This window comes from Leopardus geoffroyi, chromosome B1 (genome assembly GCF_018350155.1).
Source record: "Leopardus geoffroyi isolate Oge1 chromosome B1, O.geoffroyi_Oge1_pat1.0, whole genome shotgun sequence".
Lineage (NCBI taxonomy): Eukaryota > Metazoa > Chordata > Mammalia > Carnivora > Felidae > Leopardus > Leopardus geoffroyi.
In genome coordinates this window covers 89,899,508-89,927,445 of record NC_059327.1, presented here as the reverse complement: position 1 = coordinate 89,927,445, position 27,938 = coordinate 89,899,508, and the positions used below count along the sequence as shown (strand labels likewise).

The 27,938-nt window shown below is 35.9% G+C and overlaps 1 long non-coding RNA gene across 2 annotated transcripts; it reads right to left on the bottom strand.

Moving 5' to 3' along the window:
* Positions 1-7,568: 7,568 nt before the first annotated feature.
* On the bottom strand, positions 7,569-26,661 carry LOC123583012. 2 transcript variants are annotated; one of them, XR_006704698.1, is made up of 3 exons: positions 26,505-26,661; positions 22,420-22,596; positions 7,569-7,802 (listed from the first exon to the last, which is right to left on the bottom strand). It is a non-coding gene; the product is annotated as an uncharacterized LOC123583012 (long non-coding RNA). The 2 variants fall into 2 exon arrangements; XR_006704699.1 differs by lacking the exon at positions 26,505-26,661 and adding an exon at positions 24,280-24,452.
* Positions 26,662-27,938: the final 1,277 nt, after the last annotated feature.

Genomic DNA, 27,938 nt, shown 5'->3' with positions numbered 1-27,938 from the left:
ATGTAATGAAAAGAGTTGAAATTTCTAATTTGTGTCTATTTCTAACTTTGAGGCTTATTAAGTATGAAAAATGTAATTCATTTTGACAGATATTTTCATCAGAGGTGTCCATTATACCTTTTAAAGACTTCTGTTTCATTTATCTGAAAAATGTACTTCATTAGAAATATTTTGCAAATCTGTGGCTGCATATTAATGATTGTTCACTAGGGAATAAACACCTAAATATAAACTGTTGCAAACTGGGGCACCCAGGTGGCTCAGTTGGTTAAGCGTCCAACTTCAGCTCAGGTCATGACCTCATGGTTTGTGGGTTCAAGCCCCACATCGTGCTCTGTGCTGACAGCTTGGAGCCTGGAGTCTGCTTCAGATTCTGTTTCCTTCTCTCTGTGCTCCGCTCCTACTCATGCTCTTTCTCTCTTTCAATAAATAAATAAACATTAAAAAAAATAAAAATAGGGGCACCTGGGTGGCTCAGTCAGTTAAGCGTCTGACTTCAGCTCAGGTCATGATCTCACAGATTGTCGGTTCGAACCCCGCATGGGCTCTGTGTTGACAGCTCAGAGCCTGTAGCCTGCTTTGGATTCCGTGTCTCCCTTTCTCTCTCTGCCCCTCCCTCCCTCACTCACACTCTGTCTCTCTCTCAAAAAAAAAAATAAAACACGGAAAAAAAAAATTTTAAGTTAAAAAATTATAAATAAATTTGTTGCAAATTTAGGAAAAAAATTACCTAAAATTCCTAGTTAATATATGGGTTTTATGCAAAGAAGAAAAATCTGAATTTTCTATTAATTATGTTAGTGGAATACAATTTTTTAAGTGAGAATGTATCTGAAAATATATTAAACTACCTCTTGAATGGTGTATAAATTTTTATAATGATTTCTAATCACAACTGGGATTAGGTTTTTATATTTACTTACATACTTCTAAGTATCTTTTGTAATATATCTACTTCTATACATGTATCTTTTGAAACTTTATATGCAGTAGGCATAATGATATATTTAGCAAAAAAAAACCCAGCTTGTGTGAAAGACGTCTTGTCATATTACTAATTTTTAAAAACATCCTTATCTATTAAAAGGACTTGTCAGGAGCCTAGACACAAATACATAGTGGCTTTTTCCTCTTAAACTTGCAGGCTATCTGAATTAATTTTGTTATTCCTATAAATGTCACACCGTCAATTGAAATGTTTATGGAAAGTTTTATATCACATGAAGGAAAACACACAGATTGGCAAAAAGAAATGTGGGAAAAATAGGGGTAGTACTTGGTAGTATGTTAAGAATTTTTTGGATGCTGTTATTCACCATTTCAATTCTGAAAATTGTTTTATCATGAATATATCTAGTAGGTGACACTCTATTTCTCTGGCTAGCAATCCTGTATTTACAACTATTAAAATGCACTATTTGGGGCATGGCTCAGTTCATTAAGCATCCAACTTCAGCTCAGGTCATAATCTTGAGGTTTGTAAGTTCGAGCCCTGCGTTGGGCTCTGTGTTGACAGCTCAGAGCCTGGAGCCTGTTTCCGATTCTGTATCCTCCCCTCTCTCTGCCCCTCCCATGCTCATGCTCTGTCTCTTTCTGTCAGTAATAAACGAACGTTAATTTTTTTTTTTTGATTTTCAAAAAAATTTTTTTTCAATATATGAAATTTATTGTCAAATTGGTTTCCATACAACACCCAGTGCTCATCCCAAAAGGTGCCTTCCTCAATACCCATCACCCACCCTCCCCTCCTTCCCACCCCCATCAACCCTCAGTTTGTTCTCAGTTTTTAACAGTCTCCTATGCTTTGTCTCTCTCCCACTCTAACCTCTTTTTTTTTTCCCTTCCCCTCCCCCATGGGTTTCTGTTAAGTTTCTCAGGATCCACATAAGAGTGAAACCATATGGTATCTGTCTTTCTCTGTATGGCTTATTTCACTTAGCATCACACTCTCCAGTTCCATCCACGTTGCTACCAAAGGCCATATTTCAGACACATAGACCAATGGAATAGACTAGAAACCCCAGAACTAGACCCACAAACGTATGGCCAACTCATCTTTGACAAAGCAGGAAAGAACATCCAATGGAAAAAAAGACAGTCTCTTTAACAAATGGTGCTGGGGCAACTGGACAGCAACATGCAGAAGGTTGAAACTAGACCACTTTCTCACACCATTCACAAAAATAACTCAAAATGGATAAAGGACCTGAATGTGAGACAGGAAACTATCCAAACCCTAGAGGAGAAAGCAGGAAAAGACCTCTCTGACCTCAGCCGTTAATTCTTTTTTTAAATGCACTACTAGTTTATTGGTTCAGATAGAATTTTCTTGTTTAATCAAATTCAAATGTATGTACTAATTAAGATAGCAATAAACTAGAATCTCTATTATGTTTAAATCTTCCTATGGTTATGATGTAAGTGCAAAGAATAAATATTAATTCAGTTTACCAGCAGATATCATCTGAGGCACCACAGGTAATAGTAAACTAATGACAGTCCCCAGGCCAGTCTCTTGGCCAGTGTTTGAAATTTGGAATCCGTTTTTATTAATATAACAAATATGTGTTTACTGCTTCTGCTTTCACCACTACTACCACTGCTGTTGATATCTGTCATCATGAGTGCTGTGATTTCCCAGGTAAGTGGATAATTGCGCATTAACTCATGTAGCTCTTGACAAAGACTCTCTTCTTTCTCTTTGCACTAGTGGATTTAGAGTATCCCTGAAACTCTGTGTTTATCCTAAGGAAGAGTATATTTGAGTATATACCTGACTTTAACTCAAAGAAACATGAACAATGGGAAATGCATCACTGTGTATTAAAAAAAAAAAAAAAGATTGAACTTCACTGTTAACTCAGGCAAATTATAAATCTTACTCTACATCAAGCTTTACTAATGATTCAAAGGTTGCAAACATGTATCATGCACAGATGTAACATGTTTTTCCTGAAGAAACCCGAAACGTGTTATGACTCCCTTAAAAAGCTCTTTTTTTCCCCTTGCAGTTCCCCCCGCCACCTCCACCCCCCTGTTTTTTTCTTGCTTTGGGAGAAATAGATACGGTTTTGAATTTCATAAGTAGAAACATTAATATAGAGGGAAGATACTTCAGTTTTGGCATACTTTCATTTTATTCTCAATTTAATTACATTGCTCGTGTGACCACTCCATTCTATCTGCTCTATAAATTTGTTCCAGGTTTGTTTTCTATAAAGGGTCCAGATATTACTGTAACCTTACAGAAACATTTTATAGCCACCCTTTTTAGTAAATACCTTTACTTTCTGCACAAGGATGCCTGATCAAAATCACTCGTTTCCCCAAAATTCCTAGCTTTGGAGGGAATGTGCATTCGTCTGCTCTTGACCTTTTCCTTTCTGCTCTGTACCAAAGAGTAGTAGACATTGAAGGGAACAAGAATAACTTTACTCTCACCTGTTGTGTAAAAAGCAGAGTGCAAGGCAATTAAGCATTGCTTAATTTGAACTTCTTGGAAGTTTAATCTATACTGAGGAAGATAGGGAGATAATCCTAAAATAAGCTCAATTTTTATCTAAGTGCTAAATATCATGATTATTAGTGATAGAGTTTAAAAGAAGATAATGCCTTAGAGGTACTAGAGGTTAATAGAGCTAAATTGGAAAATAGTGATCCCTATAAAAGATTGAACTTCTTGGGTACTTTTTCCTTGGATTGTATGAGAATATTGGCATAATATATTTAAAAAAAACAGCTATTATAATTTTTCTTCTGAATAATTTTTATAACATTTGAGCCTGTAGTAACATATTATACATCCAAGCATTCTTATGCACTAATTGTGTGAGACTAAAGAGACTGAACAATACTGCGACCTGTAACCGTGGGCAATCGCATATTCAATTACCTGCTGCTCTGCTGTAACATACTATGATATCAAGAGGATTTTCTTCCAGAGTTCAAGATGGTATCAACACTGATGTACTGAGCAACTCTCAGTAGAGCAGGACAAGAGCCAGTGGGGAGCCATGTTCATTCGGCAAATCAGAAGAGGAACATAGTAATCCTGATTTGTTCCAAAACCAAAGTAGTGAAAAGTGACCGCGGCACAGGAAAAAAGTAGCTAAAATATGAGGTCTGTAGTTTGTCAGCTCCCTCGATTTATTTGTATTGATTAAGGTATCTTAAAAAAATTATTTGTTAATATTTTTATATCATCTACCTATAGAAATATTTGATTATATGAAGTGCTTGATGCTAATAATGAACAAGGGGAAGCTAGTATTTATTATTGAGATGTGTAAGACCTTCTCTCAGGAGGTCAGCTAATTCATGGTTCACTTCTACTATTTCTTCATTCACACTTGTATTTTCAACATTGCTTTTCATATGCAGAATATGTCCAATATGTCCTATTACATAAGAGAGAGATTAGAAGCAACTAACTTATTGGACACACACAAAAATAAATTCTATTAATAATATGTGCAATTTGTTAGGCTTAACTTCTAGATATGATGTCCAAATCGGGCTATCTAGAATCCTTGGTTTTAGGCAGGATAAAGGAGCTTACAGGTTACATGATGAATTCAGAAAAAGAAATTGTATTTATATGTTCTTTAACTGAAAAAAATACAATTAGAAAATAATTTTATTTCCAATACTGTCAAAAAGAAAAATATATTTAGGAATAAATTTAAGAAAAGAAATTTTGAAATTTATTTTGAAATACTGAAAACTAGAAAACATTATTGAAAGAAATTAAAGAAGACCTAAATAAATAGAAAAACATTCTATGTTTATGGTTCAGAAGATAATCTTATTAGATGGCAATGCAACCAAATTAAATACAGATGCAATGAAGCCACTATCAAAATACCATGTTTCTACCAATTTTTCCGAAACTATCTAGCTGACTCAAATTAATACAAAAATGTAAGTAACCCAGAATAGTTAAAAAAAAATCTGGAAAAAAAAAGTTGGAGCCTTACACTTCTGATTTCAAAACTTCTCATACAACCATTGTATTTAAGGCTATGTAGTATTGGCATAAACACAAGCATATAGATTTAATGCAATAGAATAGAGAGTCCAGAAATAAATTCTAACTTTTATCATCAATTGATACTTGACAAGGTGCCAAGACATTTTAGTGGGGGGGGGGGAGAATTCTTGTTAGCAAATGATTCTGAAACAATTGGATATATACATGCAAAACATGAATTTGGATTCTCAAATTATACCCTGCATACACACAAAAAATATTCAAAAGGATCATAGATCTAAATATAAGAGCTAAATCTATAAAATCCCTAAAACAAAAAAAAATAGAAGTAAGACTTTTTTCTAGGCAAAGGTTTCTGGAAAAAAAAACCAAAAGCAAAAGTGAAATAATATTTTATCACTTTTTATATTTTGATAAAGTCTAATTTATACAGTCAAAAGATAACTCACAGAATGGAAGAAAATACTTGCAAATTATATTATCTGATAAAGGACTTGTGTTTGGTACATAAAAGTACTCTTAGAACTAAGTAAAAGAGGTAAATATCACAATTACATGTGAGAAAGATTATGAATAGATATTTATTTAAGAAGGGATATATAATTGTTGATTTGCAAACTTCTAGGACTTCCCTCATATAATTTGAGTTTGGCCCCTGTATTCAGATGGCAGGGAGAAACCAAGGAAAGAGTCCGGGTTGGTAGTTTAAAAAAACATTTTTTTGGGGGGGCGCCTGGGTGGCGCAGTCGGTTAAGCGTCCGACTTCAGCCAGGTCACGATCTCGCGGTTCGTGAGTTCGAGCCCCGCGTCGGGCTCTGGGCTGATGGCTCAGAGCCTGGAGCCTGTTTCCGATTCTATGTCTCCCTCTCTCTCTGCCCCTCCCCCATTCATGCTCTGTCTCTCTCTGTCCCAAAAATAAATAAACGTTAAAAAAAAAAAATTAAAAAAAAAAAAATAATAAATAAAAAAAACCCATTTTTTTTAATGTGTATTTATTTTTGAGACAGAGAGAGAGCGTGAACGGGAAAGGGTCAGAAAGAGAGGGAGACACAGAATCTGAAGCAGGCTCCAGGCTCTGAGCTGTCATCACAGAGCCCAATGTAGGGCTCGAACTCACAGACAGTAAGATCATGACCTGAGCTGAAGTCGGAAGCTCAACCGACTGAGCCACCCAGGCACCCCCAGGTTGGTAGTTTTAAAAGCAAGAGTAACTTACATATCGTGCTTGACTTGGATGTAGAAAGACAAATGGATCCCTGCACTCAGACTTCCAAATCTTAGAAGTTTATAAAGAGGCCTTAACTGTGCTCAGTCACCTATACCATGCAGGTGTTTTCAACACCGTATCACCATCTCAAGCCTATGTCCTTGGAGCAGCTTCTGAGAGAGGGAAAGACATGCAAAACCTAAAACCTATATTCTAAGGACAGAGGAGGGGATGAGAAGCCTCCAGTTGCCTCTGTCCAACTGAAGAGTCAATTAGGAGTCTTGTCTTTTTGATGACAGTCCCCAACAGTTCACCATTCGTGACTGGTTATTACAATCTCATGTCCCCCCTCTTCTTCAATGGGCCCTGAGTGGTCAGCAAGGGATTTCATGTATGTGGAGGACTCTCTCTGGGCAGCTATCTAGCTTCATTGGAGGTGGGTGCTCCAGCAACAATATAGGCACATGCAAGAGAAAATACAGATTAACACAGTAATTCTCCAAATCTGACAACTTTTTCCATCACAAGCCCTGGGATCTAAACCATCAATTTATTAAATCCCCTTGGCTGGGGGTTGGATCACTTAGAGCATTCATTTGTGTCTTCCTGTGATTTAATAAAGATGATACATTAACAGACTCATCAGATACAAACACATAATGCTCTGTTTGGATAATGGCATAGGTGCCTCCTTGTAAGGTAGCAATAATGTCCAAGGCCATCCTGTTTTAGAGGACAGCTTTTCTCATTAGAGTCATTTCAGGGTTTAATAAGGACAAGTTTTGTTGGCTATCATTCAGGGCTTGCTGAGTGAATTTATTAAGAGCTTCTATCGTGTGCTATAACATCCTTCAGGCCTATGGAGGGAACAAAGACATCAGCCAAATGATCATACCAGTAAAAGAACATGTCCATATGGCCTTGAAGAGAGGGAGATTGACAGCCATTGTTACTGCTGGGCAAATTCTTTCTTGTGCCGAGGGCAAGCTCAGGGTGCAGCAGCCCAACCATGAAGGTGGAATCAATGGCTGAAGATTTAGGCCATACAAACATGGGGTTCCATTGGTGCTACCCCATAAATACCTGGGTGTCACAACAAATCAGTGCCAAACCAGTCATTCTCCCTTAATATGATAGGATGACTAAATAGCTCCAGGGATATCCACTCCACATTTGTAGTATAATTGGGTTGATTCTCCTTAGAGTGACTTGGTCCATAACCCTGGGCAAACCATATAAACCCCTTCCAGATCTGAGCATAACCACCCACGGCTCCGATGGTGGTATTCCAGGATCCTTCTGGTAAAAATTTGGTAAATAATTATAAAAGACTACTTTTATAGTTTGTTTGACAGAAAAAGAATACCTATGTCCAGTGTAGCTTATTCTTTAATATACTATTTTAGTGTCTTTTAATCCCTTTCCTGGGGTGGAGGTGATACCAACCATGGAAATCCTCAGGAACTAAAGAGGGGTAGCGACCCAAACACTCAACAGTTGGATTGATTTCTTTGATGAGCATATGAGTAGGCCTGTTGTACAAAGATATTTCCAAAAGTTTTTCATCTTGTGATTGGATACCACAGGAGCAGCAGAGGTGCAAGGCTGAAAAGACAGATATTTAGTAGAAATGTATATGGGCAGATCTTCTGCTTCTATAAGAATTACACTTGTGGCCTAATCTTTAGATGTTAATGTGGCTGTAGCTTTAGGATTCTAACCTGGCTATGCATACCATACATGTTGGCTAAGAGAGATAACACTGCCAGGAATGAGGAGATGGACTGGGGGCAGGATATGCCAGACCAGGACTATTATCTTCTCTCCTCTTCCAATGGTAGATGTTCCATTTCAGGTATAGTCCATTGCAGCAGGACAAAGGATCCCAACAGAGATTGAGCCGATCCTGCTTACTCAAGGGTACAAAGATCCCAAGGGTGGGATCTTCCACTGCAAATTCCAGTTGATGATTCCTTTTCTAGGTCTGATGGGGTTTGGTATTCTCAGCAGCATAGCACATTGATTCACAGTGAACATAAGGGCAGGGCTGCTTCCCAAAACTTCCACATCTTTATAGTGTTGGATGCCTCAGCAGGGGCCCCAGTCTGGCATGTGGGGCAACAGGCCCTACTGGTTGATTAGTCAAATGTCTTAAAGACTGGGATAGTACTTTAGTCTCCCTGGCCATGGTGTTTTTACCTATTAACAATTTAATCTGCTGCTTTAATGTTCCTTTTTTTTCCCCTTTCTACCAATTCTGCTGCTTGTGGGTTATAAGAGACATGGTGCCTCCATTTAATGTCATGTTCTTTTGCCCAGTCTTGCATTTTATGATCTTTGAAATGTGACCTTGATTACTATCTGTTTGATGAGGGTTTCCACCCATAGTTCTCAGGTTTTATCGCTATTATTTTGTTTTGTTTTGTCTTTGTTTTTTAAGTTTATTCATTTATTTTGAGAGAGAGAGAGAGAGAGAGAGAGAGAAAGAGATGGAGAGAGTGGGGCAGAGAGAAGAATCCCAAGCAGGCTCCACACTGCCAGCTCAGAGCCCAGTGTGGGACTGGAACCAGTGAACCACAAGATCATGACATGAACCTTAATCAAGAATCAGATACTTAACTGATTGAGCCACCCAGGTGCCCCATAGTACTCAGTTTTTTAATCCTCTAATAATGATTCTGTGTCTCCCTCTCTCTCTGCCCCTATCCTGCTCAAGCTCTGTCTCTCTCTCTCACTCAAAAAAATAAATTAAGCATTAAAAAATTTTTTTAAAAAGTTTCTCACATTTCATACTAAGTCTCTTTTTGCTGAGCTATTAGTCTTTTTCTTGATTTCCTGTGGGTAAAATACCCAATAAGACATTTTCCCCAAAGTATAATGACTTGTGTTAGTATAAATAATAAATGCTTACTACAAAAAAGCAATAAATAAAATACTAATTAAGTAATAATAATTAACAATAATAGCTAAAAGGGGTAGTAGTGAAAAGTATAAGCATAAATAAATTCTTTCATCTGCTCATGAGACAATGTTCATGAATGTTGCCTACATTGATTTTTCCTGGGTGGGAAATATATGTGAATATTTCTAATTATTGTTCTGAGATTTAATGGGAAAGCAAAATAAACTGGAACTGAATGAGTACAAATATACACAGATACAGATGTAGACACAGTGAATAATTAAAATAATAATAAGGGGCACCTGAATGGCTTAGTTGGTTGATCATCCAACTTCAGCTCAGGTCATAATCTCATGGTTTGTGAGTTTAAGCCCCACATTGAGCTCACTGAGTCCACTTGAGATCCTCTGTCCCCCTCTCTCCCTGCCCTTCCCCTTTCCCTGCTCACATTCTCTCTCTCTCTCCCTCTCTCTCTCTTTCTCTCAAAAATAAACAAATATTAAAAATAAATAAATAAATAAATAAATAAATAAATAAAAATTTTAAAACACTTTCACAGATACATTTGTATCTGGAATGGAGTCATCAAATATTATTTTCAACTTTACATACAAAAGTGACTTTCTCATTATGAAATATGAGAGTCATCATGTCCATATTTTAGCCTCATGGAGTTCATATTTTAGCCTTATTTTAATCCTGATAATTAAAAAAACATGCAAACTTTATCATTACATGTGTGCATGTGAGTGGTGGTGCAGAGGGTGTACTAGAAAGAATTAGCTTATATCCATTAATTGTCCCATAATTTCATAGGTTTGTATGGGTTTACAAATCATTAATTTTTTTTTAACTTTACTTTGATGATTAGTTTCTTTTGTCTACACTGTGCTTTCTATCTGGAATTTATTTATATACGTACTGGATCTTCTGCATGTACTCTTTGCTTCTCATCATTTTGTTTATCCTGTTAATATCTTTTTTATTTATATAGGAAAATGTATCCCCTGAGCAGCTAATAAAGTTTTCCAGTTTCCAGATGTATCAAACCTGTGAGTCACTATTTTACTTGACAATCCTGCTTTATGTATTAAATTGATTTTTCCCTGGGCTCATTATTTGATCACTACTCTCACAAGAACACTCATTAGTCTCCTGTGGCAGCAATAGCCCACGTCACACAGCCTACTATCCTTTTCCAGCTTCATTTGAGTTTGCTACTATGACCTCTTGTTCTATAGATTAGCATTGTTAAGCCTCCCAAAATTGCCTCTGCATTTGATATTTGCCCTAAAATAGCTGTCATGTTGCCCACATCTCTTCTAGTCCAGATTTGGAGCTTGTATTAGTCAGGCTTTTCCAGAGAAACAGACCTAATGGGATGTGTGTGTGTATATATATATGTATATATGTGTATATATATGTATATATATATATATATGTATATATGTGTATATATATGTATATATACATATATATATATATGTATAGACAAAAATATTTATTTTAAGAAATTAAAAAAGAAGGGACACCTGCGTGGCTTAGTTGGTTGAGCATCCGATATCCGATTTTGGCTAGGGTCATGATCTCACGGCTGGTGAGTTCGAGCCCCACATAGGGCTCTGTGTTGACAGTTCAGAGCCTGGAGCCTGCTTCAGATTCTGTGTCCCCCTCTCTCCATGTCCCTCCTTCGCTCATGAATGGTCTCTCTCTCCCTCTCTCTGTCTCTCTCTCTTAAGAATAGATAACATATTAAAAAAATAAGAAATTGGCTCATGCAATTATGAAGGCTTATAAGTCCAAAATTTTTAGGATAGGCTGGAAGTCTGGAACTCAGGGAAAAGCCAATGTTGCAGTTGATCTGAGGACTATTGGCAGAATTCCCTCTTGCTTGGGAGAGGTTAGTCTTTTGTTCTATTCAGGTCTCAAACAATTGAGTGAGGCTCATCTACATTATGGACAGTCACTGCTTCACTGAGAATCTATTGATTTAATTATTAATGTCATGCAAAAACACCCTCATAGAAACATCCAGAGTGATCTCTTTCTCTCTCTCTCTCTCTCTTACACACACACACACACACTCCACTATTAGATCTAATAAATATATTAAGCAAACTTTAAGTATAGAAAATCAACATGTAAAAATCAGTTGCATTTTTATACAATGAAAACCACAAAAAGAAGATTTAACAAAATTCCTTTAGCAAGAACATCAAAAAGAATAAAGTACTTCAGAATGAACTTAAGGAAACAAATGACCTGTACACTGAAAACCATAAGGCACTTATGTAGGTAATTAAATGTAAATAATGAATAAATGGAAAGACATCCTATGTTCATGAATTGGAAGACTTATTATTGTCCGGATCTCAATATTACTCAGTGATTACAAATGATCAAAATCCCAATGAACATTTTTTTCAGATACAGAAAAACCGTCCTAAAATTCATGTGGAATCTCAAGGCACATCAAATAGCCAATAATCTTGAAAAATAACAAAGCTAGAGAAATCAAAAGAAAAACAAAGTTAAATAAATTAATCACACTTCTAATTTCAAAACTTATTACAACCATGTACTAGCATAAAGATTAACTTGAAAACGAATGGAACGGGAGGGAATGGAATGGAGAACCCAGAAATAAATCTTCACATACATGGTTAAATTATTTTGACAAATGTGCTAAGATGTTTCAAAGGGAAAGCAAGTCAAATAGTGCTGGGAAAACAATACCATTATTTAAAAGAATAATACCTTACACTATGTGCAAAAATTAACTCAAAATGCATCAAATACCTAAACATAAGAGCTAAAATTATAAAACTAGAGAAAAACATAGAGAAAATATTCATCATATTGGATTCAACTATTAATTCTTGGATATAGCACAAAAAGAATAAGAAAAAAAGGAAAAAAATGTAGCACATCAAAGTTTAAACTTCTGTGCATGAATGGACATTATCAGCAGACTACAACAGCAACCCACAGAATAGAAATAATATTTGTAAGTCATATACCTGTTAAAGGATTAAATTCCAGTATGTACTAAAACTCAGCAAAAACAACAACAGTAACAATAAATTCCTTATAAAATGGGCAAAGGATTTGAATAGACATCTCTTCAAAGAAGATATACACATGTATACAGCACATGTAACATGTAAATACTGCTTAATGAACATGTAGTGATGTTCAAAATCACAAATCATTAGGGAAATGCAAAACAAACACACAAACAAACAAAACCCAAAAACTAATAATAACAAGGTTTGGTTAGGTAGTGGTGAAATTGGAACCCTTTGAATTGCTGCTACCATGTAACATGGTGCACCCACTGTGGAAAAAGTATGGTGATTCCTCAAAATAAATAAACAAACAAACAAAGAAACACACAAACAAACATAGTATTACCATAAGATCCAACATTTCCACCTCTGAATACATACCATCCAACAATTAAAGCAGGGACTGAAACAGACATTTGTACATCCATATTCACAGCAATATTATTAAAAAAATCCAAAAGATACAACAACCCAAATGTCCATCAATAGATGAATGGAGCAACAACATAAGGTATAGATAGATAGATAGAAATAGATAGATAGATATACAATGGAATATTATTCAACCTTAGAAAGAAATGAAATTCCAACATACTACAAGGTACATAAATATTAAGGATATTATGCTGGACACAAAAGGACCAATATTGTGCATTTTTTTTTATGAGGTAATTAGAATAGGCCAAATTCACGATACAGAAAATAGAATAGTTGTTACCACCCACTGGAGAGAGGGGAAATGGAAAATTATTATTTAATGGACAAAGAGTTTTTGTGATGATAAAAATATTCTGATAAAAAATGTTCTGCGGGGCGCCTGGGTGGCTCAGTCGGTTAAACGGCCGACTTCGGCCCAGGTCATGATCTCGCGGTCCGTGAGTTCGAGCCCCGCGTCGGGCTCTGTGCTGACAGCTCAGAGCCTGGAGCCTGTTTCAGATTCTGTGTCTCCCTCTCTCTGACCCTCCCCCGTTCATGCTTTGTCTCTCTCTGTCTCAAAAATAAATAAACATTAAAAAAAATTTAAAAAAATGTTCTGAAGATGGGTAGTGGTGATCATTCACAACATTGTGAATGCAGTTAATGTTACTGAAATATACACTTAAAAATGGCTAAAATGTTAATTTTATAGTATCTCTGTATATTTAACAGCATTCAAAATGAATAAAAATGCCTTTTTCTACTTTTTTCCTTGCTTCATAGATTAATATTTTATTATCAGAATAAGAGGTGATATGAATGATTAATTCACTGCTAGTTTTCCGTTCTAAATTGCAAAAATGTGTTCCTTATTGCCACCACTACCCTTGCCTTCTCAGTCCTGATCTCACTTATCTAGCTTTATTCATTTCCAGAGCATCTACCATTTTCTGAAATGCTGTATTTATTCATTGTGTTGTATATCTCTCCCCACTAAGCTCCACAAAAGCTAGACTTTTTTTGTTTTTTCTGTTAACAGGTTTGTTACTAGATCTTAAAACTGTGGCTTTTCAACTACCAGCATTTAGAAGACTATTTGACACATAGTTAACATTCAAGAAACCTTTGACAAACTCATAGATTTACCTAGGATCCTAGACACCATGTATTGTAGTGTTTAGGAATTATAATTCGGTGTCAACCAATCCAGGCTCTGCCAATGTCTAGGTGATTGTCCTTGGCCAAGTTAATTGACATCATCAATCCTCATTTTCTCCATCTGGTAGCATTGTAGGAAACTAAACTGTGATACACAATTTTAATAACTTTACCCCTACCTAATGCATATTGAATGTTCTTTAACAGGTAGCTATTTTGCTGTTAGTAATAGGTTTCAAATATACATCTCTATTAGAAAGCGATATTATGTAGTTTTTATTTTTTTAATAGGCCTTATACAACTGTCTGTATTAACTTCTTTTTTATTTTGTAGGGTATGTGAGAGGAAACCTCCCTTTGTTTCCATTTCTCCTTTTGCCTTGCAATCAAGATAACATCCATGAAAGTAGAGCAGTTGTCTGCCTCAGTTTTTGGAATATGTGTTTATACAATTTTTGACAGCATTTAACATGCTAATGTGCCCATGACTATCCAAAATGAGCAATATGGTGGACATATTACCACTTTTATAGAGAATTCCTCCTTTTTGGGGATGCATCTTGTGAAAATGATGTTTCCATAACAAATAAAAAACTATTTAATACTAAAAAAATATAAACAATACAATTGATTTTAGTATATTTGTTAGCTATAAAAACAGTACTTAAAAATAACACACTAATAAAATATCAAATTAGTATTTGATTTTAAATTTTAAATTTTAAATCAATTATCATGATATTTTTAGCACATATCAACTATAATTTATTTGTTTCTTTAGATCATCAAGATCTATTCCTAAATATTGATGAATTATTTGCAGCATTAATTTCCTAATAAGACAAATGACTATTTTAAGGTAAACTTTGGATTTCCCATTTAATCCAGATATAAAAGTATTTTCATTTTAACTGTTAGAATAAATTCCAAAGCCTCATATTACCTTTGGCCAATCCAGTGATGAGCCATTTCTTTTTTTATTTCCCATGAGAAAATTAGGGCATAATGTAGAATGATACTGACCTTCAGGATTTGGTTATATTAAAAAATAATTGGGAATAAATTTATAAAGGCAAGTTGGAGAAAATATATTATTTTTCATAAAATCTATAGCTTTTAATTTTATATTTATTTTTCTAACATTAAAATTTTGAATTTAAGACTTAAGAATTTTAGTTATTTAGATAGACTCATGAGGGGCTTTTAGGATTAGATTTAAAATTCAGAAATAGTTGCCAGTATGGAATAAAAGAATGTCTGGAGTGTCTCCACACTTATACATCATTTTTAATATTACTCTTTAATAGAAAGATGTCTTTTCTGCTGAAAAGCCGGGTAAGATCTACAAGGAGTGCTCCCAACCATAATAGACAATTAAAAAGGTGGTAATCATTTTCAAGTTGGAACAGAAACTTCAAAATTATGGAAAATATTTTAAATAATATGTTTATATGATTTATGATTCATTTTTCTCTTGGTTTGGGTTTAATGCTATATTCAAAGCACTCCCAAGTCCTTGCATAAAATGTAACCTCAAATTTTTATTGCCAAACTTTGATCAAAAGCCCCTTCGAGAGATATTTTCAGACAGCATATGAAGGGTATCGTCAACCATTCTTATAATTATTTATTATGCAAGGATCAAGCTGGAATTGCACCAAGATGCAACTTAGATCACCGTGTCTTGCATGTCCTTCCTTCATGCCTTACCCCCAAAGTATTCTGCTCTTGAGTTATGCTTTGAAATTAAAGTTTTTAAAGTTCTACAAAACCAACCATTATAACCATTTAGATAAATTATTGCACATAGTGATTAACATTGTCTTCTCCTTTATGAGAAGCCTTTAAAATAAATTGTCTCAGTTGTAAGTGCCAGAAAAAAAAAATCTATGGTTTTGTGTCAATTATCAATTCTTGCATTACTTGCTAAAATTTTATTGATTTTTTTATATATGTTGGATACTACTTTATGTCCAGGGTCTCATCAAAACAGACAAAAACAGTCCCTTAGCTTCTAGGGCTTAATTCCAATGAGGACACATTAAAATCAATAAACATACAATAACGGATCACATTAAATGCTGTATAGAAAAGCTAAGTGGGGTAGTAATAGATGAGAGAAAGACTAAGGTTGCTTTAAAAAAAATTTAGTAAGAGGCAGAGGAGAGAATAGGTGAACTAGAAGATAAAGTTATGGAAAAAGAGGAAGCTGAGAAAAAGAGAGATAAAAAAATCCAGGAGAATGAGGGGAAAATTAGAGAACTAAGTGATACACTAAAAAGAAATAATATACGCATAATTGGTATCCCAGAGGAGGAAGAGAGAGGGAAAGGTGCTGAAGGGGTACTTGAAGAAATAATAGCTGAGAACTTCCCTGAACTGGGGAAGGAAAAAGGCATTGAAATCCAAGAGGCACAGAGAACTCCCTTCAGACGTAACTTGAATCGATCTTCTGCACGACATATCATAGTGAAACTGGCAAAATACAAGGATAAAGAGAAAATTCTGAAAGCAGCAAGGGGTAAACGTGCCCTCACATATAAAGGGAGACCTATAAGACTCGTGACTGATCTCTCTTTTGAAACTTGGCAGGCCAGAAAGAATTGGCACGAGATTTTCAGTGTGCTAGACAGAAAAAATATGCAGCCGAGAATCCTTTATCCAGCAAGTCTGTCATTTAGAATAGAAGGAGAGATAAAGGTCTTCCCAAACAAACAAAAACTGAAGGAATTTGTCACCACTAAACCAGCCCTACAAGAGATCCTAAGGGGGACCCTGTGAGACAAAGTACCAGAGACAACACTACAAGCATAAAACATACAGACATCACAATGACTCTAAACCCGTATCTTTCTATAATAACACTGAATGTAAATGGATTAAATGAGCCAACCAAAAGACATAAGGTATCAGAATGGATAAAAAAACAAGACCCATCTATTTGCTGTCTACAAGAGACTCATTTTAGACCTGAGAACACCTTTAGATTGAGAGTGAGGGGATGGAGAACTATTTATCATGCTACTGGAAGCCAAAAGAAAGCTGGAGTAGCCATACTTATATCAGACAAACTAGACTTTAAATTAAAGGCTGTAACAAGAGATGAAGAAGTACATTATATAATAGTTACAGGGTCTATCCATCAGGAAGAGCTAACAATTATAAATGTCTATGCGCCGAATACCGGAGCCCCCAAATATATAAAACAACTACTCATAAACATAAGCAACCTTATTGATAAGAATGTGGTCATTGCAGGGGACTTTAACACCCCACTTACAGAAATGGATAGATCATCTAGACACACGGTCAGTAAAGAAACAAGGGCCCTGAATGAGACATTGGATCAGATGGACTTGACAGATATATTTAGAACTCTGCATCCCAAAGCAACAGAATATACTTTCTTCTCGAGTGCACATGGAACATTCTCCAAGATAGATCATATACTGGGTCACAAAACAGCCCTTCATAAGTTTACCAGAATTGAAATTATACCATGCATACTTTCAGACCACAATGCTATGAAGCTTGAAATCAACCACAGAAAAAAGTCTGGAAAACCTCCAAAAGCATGGAGGTTAAAGAACACCCTACTAACGAATGAGTGGGTCAACCAGGCAATTAGAGAAGAAATTAAAAAATATATGGAAACAAACGAAAATGAAAATACAACAATCCAAACGCTTTGGGACGCAGCGAAGGCAGTCCTGAGAGGAAAATACATTGCAATCCAGGCCTATCTCAAGAAACAAGAAAAATCCCAAATACAAAATCTAACAGCACACCTAAAGGAAATAGAAGCAGAACAGCAAAGACACCCCAAACCCAGCAGAAGAAGAGAAATAATAAAGATCAGAGCAGAAATAAACAATATAGAGTCTAAAAAAACTGTAGAGCAGATCAACGAAACCAAGAGTTGGTTTTTTGAAAAACTAAACAAAATTGACAAACCTCTAGCCAGGCTTCTCAAAAAGAAAAGGGAGATGACCCAAATAGATAAAATTATGAAGGAAAATGGAATTATTACAACCAATCCCTCAGAGATACAAACAATTATCAGGGAATACTATGAAAAATTATATGCCAACAAATTGGACAACCTGGAAGAAATGGACAAATTCCTGAACACCCACACTCTTCCAAAACTCAACCAGGAGGAAATAGAAAGCTTGAACAGACCCATCACCAGCGAAGAAATTGAATCGGTTATCAAAAATCTCCCAACAAATAAGAGTCCAGGACCAGATGGCTTCCCAGGGGAGTTCTACCAGACGTTTAAAGCAGAGATAATACCTATCCTTCTCAAGCTATTCCAAGAAATAGAAAGGGAAGGAAAACTTCCAGACTCATTCTATGAAGCCAGTATTACTTTGATTCCTAAACCAGACAGAGACCCAGTAAAAAAAGAGAACTACCGGCCAATATCCCTGATGAATATGGATGCAAAAATTCTCAATAAGATACTAGCAAATCGAATTCAACGGCATATAAAAAGAATTATTCACCATGATCAAGTGGGATTCATTCCTGGGATGCAGGGCTGGTTCAACATTCGCAAATCAATCAACGTGATACATCACATTAACAAAAAAAAAGAGAAGAACCATATGATCCTGTCAATCGATGCAGAAAAGGCCTTCGACAAAATCCAGCACCCTTTCTTAATAAAAACCCTTGAGAAAGTCGGGATAGAAGGAACATACTTAAAGATCATAAAAGCCATTTATGAAAAGCCCACAGCTAACATCATCCTCAATGGGGAAAAACTGAGAGCTTTTTCCCTGAGATCAGGAACACGACAGGGATGCCCACTCTCACCGCTGTTGTTTAACATAGTGCTGGAAGTTTTAGCATCAGCAATCAGACAACAAAAGGAAATCAAAGGCATCAAAATTGGCAAAGATGAAATCAAGCTTTCACTTTTTGCAGATGACCTGATATTATACATGGAAAATCCGATAGACTCCACCAAAAGTCTGCTAGAATTGATACATGAATTCAGCAAAGTTGCAGGATACAAAATCAATGTACAGAAATCAGTTGCATTCTTATACACTAACAATGAAGCAACAGAAAGACAAATAAAGAAACTGATCCCATTCACAATTGCACCAAGAAGCATAAAATACCTAGGAATAAGTCTAACCAAAGATGTAAAGGATCTGTATGCTGAAAACTATAGAAAGCTTATGAAGGTAATTAAAGAAGATTTAAAGAAATGGAAAGAAATTCCCTGCTCATGGATTGGAAAAATAAATATTGTCAAAATGTCAATACTACCCAAAGCTATCTACACATTCAATGCGATCCCAATCAAAATTGCACCAGCATTCTTCTCGAAACTAGAACAAGCAATCCTAAAATTCATATGGAACCACAAAAGGCCCCGAATAGCCAAAGGAATTTTGAAGAAGAAGACCAAAGCAGGAGGCATCACAATCCCAGACTTTAGCCTCTACTACAAAGCTGTCATCATCAAGACAGCATGGTATTGGCACAAAAACAGACACATAGACCAATGGAATAGAATAGAAACCCCATAACTAGACCCACAAACGTATGGCCAACTCATCTTTGACAAAGCAGGAAAGAACATCCAATGGAAAAAAGACAGCCTCTTTAACAAATGGTGCTGGGAGAACTGGACAGCAATATGCAGAAGGTTGAAACTAGACCACTTCCTCACACCATTCACAAAAATAAACTCAAAATGGATAAAGGACCTGAATGTGAGACAGGAAACCATCAAAACCTTAGAGGAGAAAGCAGGAAAAGACCTCTCTGACCTCAGCCGTAGCAATCTCTTACTCGACACATCCCCAAAGGCAAGGGAATTAAAAGCAAACGTGAATTACTGGGACCTTATGAAGATAAAAAGCTTCTGCACAGCAAAGGAAACAACCAACAAAACTAAAAGGCAACCAACGGAATGGGAAAAGATATTTGCAAATGACATATCGGACAAAGGGCTAGTATCCAAAATCTATAAAGAGCTCACCAAACTCCACACCCGAAAAACAAATAACCCAGTGAAGAAATGGGCAGAAAACATGAATAGACACTTCTCTAAAGAAGACATCCGGATGGCCAATAGGCACATGAAAAGATGTTCAGCGTCGCTCCTTATCAGGGAAATACAAATCAAAACCACACTCAGGTATCACCTCACGCCAGTCAGAGTGGCCAAAATGAACAAATCAGGAGACTATAGATGCTGGCGAGGATGTGGAGAAACGGGAACCCTCTTGCACTGTTGGTGGGAATGCAAATTGGTTCAGCCACTCTGGAAAGCAGTGTGGAGGTTCCTCAGAAAATTAAAAATAGACCTACCCTATGACCCAGCAATAGCACTGCTAGGAATTTATCCAAGGGATACAGGAGTACTGATGCATAGGGGCACTTGTACCCCAATGTTCATAGCAGCACTCTCAACAATAGCCAAATTATGGAAAGAGCCTAAATGTCCATCAATTGATGAATGGATAAAGAAATTGTGGTTTATATACACAATGGAATACTACGTGGCAATGAGAAAAAATGAAATATGGCCTTTTGTAGCAACGTGGATGGAACTGGAGAGTGTGATGCTAAGTGAAATAAGCCATACAGAAAAAGACAGATACCATATGGTTTCACTCTTATGTGGATCCTGAGAAACTTAAGAGGAATCCATGGGGGAGGGGGAGGAAAAAAAGAAAAAAAAAAAAAAGAAAAAAAAAAAAAGAGGTTAGAGTGGGAGAGAGCCAAAGCATAAGAGACTGTTAAAAACTGAGAACAAACTGAGGGTTGATGGGGGGTGGGAGGGAGGAGAGGGTGGGTGATGGGTATTGAGGAGGGCACCTTTTGGGATGAGCACTGGGTGTTGTAGGAAACCAATTTGACAATAAATTTCATATAATAAATAAATAAATAAATAAATACATAAATACATAAGTAAACATTAAAAAATTAAAAAAAAATTTAGTTTTTTCATTCAGCCAACAAATGTCTGTTGAACACCTACAAAGTGCTATACACTGTGACAGGCACTGGCGACACCGTATGGAACAAAGGAGTAAAAAATTCGTTCCCACAAGAAGCTTTCATTCTAGTAGACAGAGAGAGAGAGACAAACACAGAAAAAATAATAAGTGAAAAAGTATATTAGAAGGAAATGAATGCCATGAAGATATATAAATAGAGGAATTTGGACAGGGCGAGCCAGGGTGGTCAGAGGTTTCACTGAGATGATGTTTGCACAAGGCTCCACTGAGGTTGCTTTTTGAAAATACAGGTTTGTAAGGAAAGACTCCTGACACTTCAGATAGGAAACAAGGAAGTGAGACATTTGCATATCAGAATTAAAAGTGTTTCATGCGGGGCTCCTTGGTGGCTCAGTCGGGTAAGTGGCCAACTCTTGATTTCAGCTCAGATCATCATCTCATGGTCCTGACAGTGAGCCCCTCCTTGGGCTCTGTGATGACAGCGCAGAGCCTGCCTTCTTGGAATTCTCTCTTTGCCTCTCCCATTTCCCCTCCCCCTCAAAATATAAACAAACAAACAAACAAACAAATAAATAAATGTTTGTTTTAAAAGAAAAAAGAAGAGGGTTTCATGTTTCTGTCATAGCATGTGTCGAGTCCTCGATTTAAGAGTTTTGTGAAGTGTTCTAGAGTGGTAGAAAGGTTCAATATGACTGGAATGGAAGAGATGGGATGTGTTATTTGAGCCACAGTGGTCTTCAATAGCCTCATAACGTGAGAACATACAAGTCAGAGTAAGAAGTTCATATTGCATTCCAAGGGTTTGAGATAACCATTGGAAGTTTTCTGGGAAGCAATCATACAAAATCTGCTCATTCTAAAAGGATCACACTTCTGTGTGGAGAACATACTGCTATGTGTGTGTAGAAGAATAGTAAAAAGTGGATGAAAAGACCAACAGGAAAATGTTTTATTAGTCCACAGGCAAGATGTTGGTGACTTGAGTTAGTCTGAGACCGAGAAAGAGAACAAAATCGTTTAAATAACTGATGTGCTTTGAAGGTCTCTCTTGGGAATCAGCTAGAAATGACTTTCATTTTATTCAACATCAATCATACAAATTATTGTGATTCCTGTTCTGCTTTAAAAGCTCAGATGAAGAGAATAAAACATTGCTGCCCAAATTTTACATTGAGTGGGACTCATAATTAAATTTACTTTTTTTCTAAGTCCTCAAAGCTATGTCTATGTTACTTTTTCAGATTTTAACATGGTGTTTTTTTTTTTTTAATGTTATAGTTACCTGGTAAACTACATTAAAACCTTTGTGGAATTCAGTTAGGCCAAAATAAATACAAAAAAGTAGCAGTTATTTTTAACTTTGGTGTTTGAAAGAACTATGATTAAGTTTTGAGGAAAATTATGTCTTGGCAGACTCATGTTCCAAAGGCAACATTAAAGAAAATACACTTAAACAAATAGCATCTGTCTGAGACAGATTATATGACATTGAGTTACTCTGTTTTCTCTTTTTGCTATATTTCATACATGGTTTTATGGATGACTAAAACAGAAATGAAAATTAATTCTAATCTACATTAAAATAAATATTCATTTTCCAACTAAAATAAATGGCAACACTACTTGCAATTGAATGAACTCCTTTGATGTTCCAAATGATTTGTTCATTTACTCACAAAATATAAAAATACCTGGAATATTGTTAAAACGACAAAGGCATATAGCACTGTAGATATGCTATCTTTTTTCAGATTGTACTTTTCATCTTTATCGTTCTGGAATATGAATGGTCTCAATAAGGCAGACAGCCTCTCCTCTGCTGTCTCGCCCACTGCTTCCTTGCAGGGTATCCAATAAACTTCTATCTCCTTTAAAAAAAAATAATGGTGGGGCGCCTGGGTGGCGCAGTCGGTTAAGCGTCCGACTTCAGCCAGGTCACGATCTCACGGTCCGTGAGTTCGAGCCCCGCGTCGGGCTCTGGGCTGATGGCTCAGAGCCTGGAGCCTGTTTCCGATTCTGTGTCTCCCTCTCCCTCTGCCCCTCCCCCGTTCATGCTCTCTCTGTCCCCAAAAAAATAAATAAACGTTGAAAAAAAAAATTAAAAAAAAAATGGTTACAATGAGTTATAATTTGAAAACTTCCATTTAATAAAAGCATGAAATCACCACAAAGATATGCTGATCTATATAATACAGTTAATCAACGATTTTTTAAACTAAAATTACATTAATTCATCACTTCAATAAGAGTGACTGTCATTTACTTCATTTTATCCATTCTACCTTTCTTATTTTTTACCATTGCTGTCTGAGTGATCATCATCTTATTTTTCACACCATTTAAAAAGAGCTGAGAGAGGGGAATGAGGAATGAATAAGTGGTGCACCAAGGATTTTTAGGGAGTGAAGCTTCTCTGTATGTCGCTATGATAGTGGATACACGTCATCATGTATTTGTCCAAACTTACAGAATATGCATTAAAGGTGTGTAATGTAAACTATGGATTCTTGGCGATAATGATGTGTCAGTGTAGGTTTATTGATTATACCAAATTTCCCACTCTGTTGGGGGTGTGTGAATAGTGGAAGAGGCTGTAAATGTGTGGGGGCAAGAATATAAGGAAATATCTGTACTTTCAGCTCAATTTTGAGGTGCACTTAAAACAGTTCTAAAACTAAAGTCCATTTGTTAAAAGAGATAGTGTGTTCAAATAAGTATGTAACCATAACTATGACTTTATATTTGTGTCAACAGACATCCAGCAACTGATAATGTATTTTGCCTACAGAAATAAGCTTTGGAAAATTTAATTGAATCACATATTTCTTTACAAACATCTGAAAGTTAACAGGCTATCATTTACTGAATTTTGCTGTTCTAAAGCTTGATGTCAAAGGCATAGAAAGTAACAGTGGAACATTCAAGCGCATTTTTCTCCAACTGGTTTAATCTGACAGCAGATTAAAAATGCTTATCTTCCCATATAAATGTTGCAATGCAATCATCAACATACTGTCAAGATATCATTAAATACATTATGGTATCTCATCTGTCTGCAAAAAAGTTTGGCATTACTAATGTTAATATAAACTTCATGACATAGTGTCAAATAAAACAACAATCAGGGAAAGTTATTCCAACCTTTATAGGATGATTGTGTTATTTTCATATTTATTCTTCACCAATACAGATTGCTAGAAATTGCTGGTAAACATACGAACATTATGAAACATTAGGAAAACATTATTGGTAGACTTTTAAAGCATATAACTTTTCCATCAGCTTCTACTATAACAAGTTATAATTAAAAGTTTATGATGTTTTGCAAAGATCTTTTTCATTTAACCATAATCATCCGTGTCTTTGTCCCTTTCTCTTCTAGGTGAGCAAAATCTATCAAAATATTTCCTTAAAGGTATTTGTATAGAATTACTCCTAATAATAACATTTTTCTTTTTCCCATAATATTAACTTTGTAGACTTTTATAATGGCCAGTAATCTTGCAGCACGTGCATGCAATATATAAACTAATAAGTGTCTCTCAATTTACCTTATCATTCTTTCATTCCAGAACACAGTTTGGCGAAAGTCTCCATCTTGCTTCCTCACCTCCAGTTTTTATTTCAATGAATACAGATATCACACCATCTGACACTTAGCAGTATAAATCCAGATAATTCATATCTCATAATTCCCTTGTTCGTGGTTCTCTCACTACCCCAGCAATACCTAAGTAAGAATGATTAAACTAGTCTGTATGCTAAATTCAATGTCCACTAGAAACCTGTTATAATTGCTCTGGCCTTCTCTTTACACTGTTTCTTTTCACTAAGTTTACACTCATCCACCCTGAACTACTTTTATGGATATGAACTGCATTTCCACAACTCAATGAATTTACTCAAGTTATTTCCTACAGTTGATGTGCTTTTTATTTTAAAAATAAAACAGTTGTCAAACTTGAGTCAAATTGACAAGATTGAGTTTACCTGAGACCTCCAATTTTCTTTTCTTTTCTTTTTTTTAAATATATGAAATTTATTGTCAAATTGGTTTCCATACAACACCCAGTGTTCTTCCCAGCAGGTGCCCTCCTCAATACCCATCACCCACCCCCCATCAGCCCTCAGTTTGTTCTCAGTTTTTAAGAATCTCTTATGCTTTGGCTCTCTCCCACTCTAACCTTTGTAGCAATGTGGATGGAACTGGAGAGTGTGATGCTAAGTGAAATAAGCCATACAGAGAAAGACAGATACCATATGTTTTCACTCTTATGTGGATCCTGAGAAACTTAACAGAAACCCATGGGGGAGGGGAAGGAAAAAAAAAGAGACCTCCAATTTTCTATGGGTAAATTAATCTCTCTTGTCTTCGTATTCCAAGAATATTCTCTTCCAATCTATCTACCTGGTAATAGAGGTAATTTTTTTCAATAAATGATTTGTTTCTCTATATTTTGAACTACTTACAATAGGGGATGTGTCTGGCTTATATTTGAATGCTCCATACCCATAGGGGCACTTGGGTGGCTCAGTCGGTTAAGCATCCGACATTGGCTCAGGTCATGATCTCCCAGTCCATGAATTCGAGCCCTGCATCAGGCTCTGTGCTGACAGCTCAGAGGCTAGAGCCTGCCTTGGATTCTGCCTCCCCCTTTTCTTGCCTCTCCCCCACTCGAACTCTATCTCTCTCTCAAAAATCAACATTGGGGTGTCTGGGTAGCTCAGTTGGTTGAGCGTCAGGCTTCCACTCAGGTCATGATCTCACGGTTCTTGAGTTCAAGCCCCACATTGGGCTTTGTGCTGACAGGTCAGAGCCTGGAACCTGCTCAGATTCTGTCTTCCTCTCTCTCTGCCCCTCCCCCACTCATGATCTCTGTCTCTCTGTTTCTCTCTCAAAAATAAGTAAAAATTAAAAAAAAAATTAAAACGTTTTTTTGAATGCTCCATACTCTTGGAAAATCTTTTACAATTAATTACTGTTGCACAGAACTGAAAATACATTTACTATACTACTAATATCATTATTATTATATTGTTGCTTTACATTTAAGGGCCTTCTTAAGTGGGTGTTTTGAACATTTCCATTTTTTTGTTAAATGTGTAAATATTTTTCTAGTAGATAGTGAAAATAGGATTTTTTTTCAAATGTAAGAATTTTTTATCTTTAATTATTTTAATTATTGTTAATTTCAGGCTTAGGTAATTCTATTATATATACATATATATACATATATACATATATTATATATACATATATATACATATATACATACATACATATACATACATATTATATATACATATATATACATATATACATATTATATATACATACATATTATATATACATACATATACATATATACATATATTATATATACATATATATACATATATACATATATACATATATACATATATACATATACATACATATATATACATGTACAAATATGTACACACAGATATATCTATGTATACATGTATATGGATCATGTATATACATATATATTATTCAACATCTTCTTATGGACCCGACACTATGTTACCAATTTGGAATAACGTATCTAAAAAAAAATCAAAAACTTGACCCTCAAAAAAACTGAGAATCTAGCAAGCAAATCTTCAATTCCAATGGAAAATAGTATGCACTACACAAACACAATTCATTTATGGAGTACTTATTATGTATCAGGATCTGTGTTAAAAGTATTAACTGAATTGTGTGTATCATTTTTTAAAAAATTACCATTATGAGGTGTCTGTTACTAACCTGTACCTTATAGAAGAAAAAGTGAGTCTTAGATAGTTTTAGACTTGCTGAAAGCCAGACGTTTTCCATTCAGGCTGTTATACTCCATAAACCACACTCTAAGTATTTAGACACCAGGTGCTATGACAGCAGAGCAGAAATATCAAAAGGCCAACTGGTGATTGAGAAAAGGTTCTAGAGTATTGGAACAGGGAAAACGCTGGGAGAAAAGAACACATGAGGTAGAAGTAAAACAAAGAGAGAATGGTCTGTAGAATTCAAGGGGAAAAGAATTCTAAGAAAAGAACATAGTATTATAAAATGGCAGTGTGTGGTTAATCAAGTAAAAGCATGTAATTGGAAAACTCTGGAACAGTGGTTTCCAGTGGGAAGATGTATTAGAATTTCCTGAAAACAAAATAACAGACACAAAATTAGAAGTGAGGTGCCTAGTAGCCCAGAGAGAAACAACATATCTTGCCACAAACTTCCCCCCATAGAATCCTAAAGCAGTGATTTTCAACTGGATTGTTGTTTGTTTTTTTCCTCCTAAAGACATTTGACATAGAGACAAGGATGCTGGGTGCTCCTGGCATTTTGACACTACTAAATAGCATACAATTTCCAAAATTGCCCTTCACAACAAAGAATTATTTGACCCCAAATATTACTGAACTTGAGAAACTCTGCCCTAAGGAAAGAAACTCAGCGCTGGGTTTCTCCTAAGAAATTCTCCTAAGAAATTAATCATAGGCAATAAAAACCACCAAGCATTTTCTCACATTTTAAAGTAGCTGAATTCACCATGAAACCCAGACCAGAGGCAGGCCCTAGGTCAAGCTGTCTGTCAAGAGAGTCCCCACAAATGCAGAGATAATGCTGACACTAGAGGTGTTTGACAAGGCCCAAAGTGTCATCCTTTGATCCTGTTTCCAGACTTGATTGTCTACGATAGCCACTTTAGTACTTGAGCATACATACTCTGGAAGTAAAGCGTCTGTAATCAGATTCAGCATGGGCTATCATGCAAACAAGGATACTTACCTGGACTGAGAAATCAGACTCGAATTTCCTAATCTGGTTAAACTGGCCTTTTAAAAAATGTGGTGAGCAATTATTTTAGGGAAGTCAGTAGTTTGAGAACATTGAAATCAACAAAATTAATCCTTGAGAATTAATTTATTATATTAGCTAAGATAGTTAATATGGAGAACAAAATTAAAGCTCTAAACTAAATATGATTAATAAGATTAGGAAAAGTGTTGTGTTCATTAAAATAAACGAAGACAGGGGCGCCTGGGTGGCGCAGTCGGTTGAGCGTCCGACTTCAGCCAGGTCACGATCTCGCGGTCCGTGAGTTCGAGCCCCGCGTCGGGCTCTGGGCTGATGGCTCGGAGCCTGGGGCCTGTTTCGGATTCTGTGTCTCCCTCTCTCTCTGCCCCTCCCCCATTCATG